At 39.8% G+C, this 4,408-nt stretch overlaps 1 long non-coding RNA gene across 1 annotated transcript; it reads right to left on the bottom strand.

The window, feature by feature from the left end:
* Window positions 1–2,855: 2,855 nt before the first annotated feature.
* LOC112079079 (uncharacterized) lies at window positions 2,856–3,844 on the bottom strand. Its single transcript, XR_002895852.2, has 3 exons — window positions 3,755–3,844; window positions 3,178–3,283; window positions 2,856–2,990 (listed from the first exon to the last, which is right to left on the bottom strand). It is a non-coding gene; the product is annotated as an uncharacterized lncRNA (long non-coding RNA).
* Window positions 3,845–4,408: the final 564 nt, after the last annotated feature.

Raw genomic sequence — 4,408 nt, 5'->3', positions numbered from 1 at the left:
TAATTAAAAATGTAAAATGACTAAAAATGATAAATGTTCATTACCTCTTTTAAAAGCAGCAATGTGTCACTTTGATTATACTCACAGCTCTTTAGATGGTGTAGAGATCATTGTACCGTATATTGGTTGTTTAGGAACAAACTGAAATCAGGGAGAACTATTAGAATTTGAGCAGTCAGGAAAATAGCAGAGCGATTTCTGCATATTGCATCTTTAAAAAAAACATAGCAAAAGAGATATACATTTGAAGCCTGATAAATACTTTTTTCAGTCAGAGAAATGTGAGCCGTTGACCTGAACAGGTGGTAGTAACCCCCCCCCCAACTGACTGTTTACTGATACTGAGATAGAGGAAGTGTGTGTTTCCTAACAGTTAAAGTTCTGTCTGAGAGAAGAGATGCATCCATCTCCACGTCATACTATATCCTCTCTGCACCTACACCGTGGCACACACACACACACACACACACACCAACACACACACACACACACACACACACAGATGACAAACAGACACACACACACACACACAGATGACAAACAAGACACACACACAATAAACACAGGAAGACAGTTGTAAACATGCCAGTGGCTCGGGGGAAGAGGACCAGATTGAGGCCAGTTTGAAAGACACATAACTACCACCATCAGTCACAGACTGTATCCCAAATGGCCCCATATTCCCTTATAGTGCACTCATTTTGACCAGTGCACTATATAGGGAATAGGGGGCTATTTGGGATACAACCTCTGTCAGAAGTCTTAACGCTATTCCATATCAATTCCCCTGTCGGAGCTGTAGAGGAGCAGCTTGAAGCTTTATAGCACAAAGATCATGAAGCTGTACTGGGAGAGTTTTGACTCTCTAAGGAAAGTGATAGATAGTGTGGAGTATAGAAGACTGCTGGATGTTTGTGTCAAAACGAGCATACAGCACTGAGCAGGGATGACAGGCCCTGGCTGGTAATGTGGAGTATAGAAGACTGCTGGATGTTTTGTGTCAAAACGAGCATACAGCACGGTAGCAGGGATGACAGGCCCTGGCTGGTAATGTGGAGTATAGAAGACTGCTGGATGTTTTGTGTCAAACAGAGCATACAGCACGGTAGCAGGGATGACAGGCCCTGGCTGGTAATCAGGCTCTATTAAATAAGGCAAAACAACATTCTTCCTGCACTGAAGGAAAGTGTGTCTGAGCTGAAATCATTCACACATTTAAAATGATTGGCAGGTGAGTCAACGTTGTGTTAAACCCTTTCATTTGTCATGGAATTAAGAGTTAATTACTCTTCTATTTTAGTTTGTTTGGTGTTAAGAACAAATTACTTAAAAATAACCAGAAATGATTTAGAAATGGGTCGATTTCTGTGAAAAATGGGTCAAGTTGAGGATTGAAGAAAGCCAAGGGAAGTCTGTGTACAATAGATGAAATAAAGGCCTCGTGATCATCAGCCTTACTATGAGGGTTTACCAATCAAAGAGTTATTAAAAGCAACACATACCCTGTGGTATTCTGAGAAGGAACTGATTGGTCACAGCTTGACATGAACAAATAGGTATGAACAATACAGCTACATGTAGTAATCTAGCATTAAGAATCAACACCAGCTGCTACTGTAGGACGTGATGAAGGATTAGCCCTGTACTGCACACCATTTGGTTGTTCATTATTACAAATATTTCATACTATTTTTTGGTAAGTTTTATGCTTTTTGATAATGTATAAATAATTGAAAAAAGACAGAATAGAACTTGAAACTAATGTTTAAAACCAACAACAGATTAAGGGAACGTAGTACAAAGAAGCACTCTTTTCATTCGAAAATACAAGTTGCGCATAAACTACATTCTGGGCCCATTCTTCCTAGCTGTCATTGTCCTAAAGTTCATGGCCCTCTCTGTCCACTGCCTGTGAATGTCAGTGGATATGTTGGCCAAAACATTGTCCAAGGCCATCCTTTTACACGTCTTTCATTGAGCATGATATTGCCCTGAGGCAAAAAGAAAAGTAGCCCGACWRCACAATGTTGCCCTGAGGCAACAAAATAACATTYCATTTTTTGAATAAATATAAAAACAAAATGTTTAAAACCTATCAAATATTCTGCTTTAGAGGTTCCTACACAAGTACATATTTTTTATTGTCTCTATTTAAACATGCAAAATAATKAAATGCATTGTACCCTTCACTTACACCATGCACTCAGGTCGCTCTGCTTCCTGTAAGAAGGTCCCTCCYCCAATTGATACGTCATACCAACTTCTGCACCTCATTGGCTTGTTTACAGACATGTCATCTCATATTGTCATGTGTAGGAWTTTTTWWAAATGATATGGGGGCAAAAAGGTTGTGTGCAGTAGAGTGTTAAACAGATAACACATTATGGAAGATATTACGAAGCTCACAATCATATATTTACAATGATTTACTTGAATCAGCAAAATGATCTTAACCTGTCAAAAAAAAAGGTAATACAAAATAATGATATATATAATCTTTGCTTTATACAAGCAAACTAGACCCAAATGCAATGTGTGGAAGGACAATACTGCTTGAAGGTACACCAGTGGAACACATTAAGGAATATTATTACCAGTGGAAAAGTACTAATTGTAGTAAACCTACTGGTTGTATTTTAGTCAAATATACAGGAAATAACACAGGAAATAGGGGAAAACAGCCAGCGAAATCCTCGCAGAAAGAAACTGTTTGTTTTTCTCATCCAGCTCTGCTCATTCAGGCAGCTTCAGAAAGAAACCCTGGGCCAGCAGCACCCGTGGTGACAGACAGACAGGTCAAACGCATCAGAAAGCAGGGCTCTGCTGTCCTCTAGTGGTGAGGTTGAGGTACTTACAGAAGTTGCCAGGAGGCTGGATGCTGTGCCTGGTCAGAGAACACCATCCYACAGGGAATATGTCTCTGGAGTCAAACTGGCACCAGTAGTCGAAGGCCCCTCTCCAGCCGTCAAACATCACAAAGATCTCATCACCTAAAAATAAAGATTACAATAACAAACAGTAAGACGTAGCAGGAGATACATCAACCAGACAGCAAATAGGGGACAAAGGAACAATAGTGTAATAGTAAATAACAACCATTATAGAGTTACAGTTATAAAGTTGTCCTCCACAGAGATGGGGTAAAGGTGGGTCAATTTTTTTTTTTAATCTTGTTACCTTTGACCTCTCCGATGGTTGCCGGCAAATCAGGTAGGGTTCTTCTTGTCCACTGCTTCTAGCTTCATCCCAGGTTTAAAGAGGTTCTGGGAGGCATGGAGGGTTCCTACACACAGAGAACTCTGTTAGTCCAGACCAGACAGATCTGTTTATATACACACACAGAGAACTCTCTGTTAGTCCAGACCAGACAGATCTGTTTATATACACACACAGAGAACTCTCTGTTAGTCCAGACCAGACAGATCTGTTTATATACACACAGATAACTCTCTGTTAGTCCAGACCAGACAGATCTTGTTATATACACACCACAGAGAACTCTCTGTTAGTCCAGACCAGACAGATCTGTTTATATACACACAGAGAGAACTCTCTGTTAATCCAGACCAGACAGATCTGTTTATGTACACACACAGAGAACTCTCTGTTAATCCAGACCAGACAGATCTGTTTATGTACACACACGTAAATCATTGATAACACTACAATCATTGATCAGTAAAATCAATACACTACAATACACTACAGTACAGCTTTATGGTCCAATGTGAAACGTTCCATTTTTCTTCTTGACCTTTTTAAAAGCTGTGGCTGGTGCCATCTCTGCTCCAGTCAGGGTTCTCAGGAGGAACATAGGCCACGAGGAGGCATTCATTCTGAAGCCTAAAGACAAGAAAAAGTTAAAGATTTAGAATATATTGCTACTTTTATTGCTGTTATAAGTAAGTACAACACTTTATAATGTCTTATTAACATATGAATGTTATAATGTGTTATAATATTTTATGCTATAATATGTTACATTATAATAAAAAAAAAAGAAACAAAGACCATTTGTAAAAATACAAATAACTTCACAGATCTTCATTGTAAAGGGTTTAAACACTGTTTCCCATGCTTGTTCAATGAACCATAAACAATTAATGAACATGCACCTGTGGAAACGGTCGTTAAGAAAGTAACAGCTTACAGACGGTAGGCAATTAAGGTCACAGTTAGGAAAACTTAGACACTAAAGAGGCCTTTCTACTAACTCTGAAAAACACCAAAAGAAAGATGCCCAGGGTCCATGCTCATCTGCCTGTGAACGTGCCTTAGGCATGCTGCTAGGAGGCATGAGGACTGCAGAGTGGCCAGGCCATAAATTGCAATGTCCGTACTGTGAGACGCTACACGGGAGACAGGATGGACAGCTGATCGTCCTCGCAGTGGCAGACCACGTGTAACA

Source organism: Salvelinus sp. IW2-2015, unplaced genomic scaffold, assembly GCF_002910315.2.
Source record: "Salvelinus sp. IW2-2015 unplaced genomic scaffold, ASM291031v2 Un_scaffold6861, whole genome shotgun sequence".
NCBI lineage: Eukaryota > Metazoa > Chordata > Actinopteri > Salmoniformes > Salmonidae > Salvelinus > Salvelinus sp. IW2-2015.
This window is presented reverse-complemented; position numbering and strand designations above follow the sequence as displayed.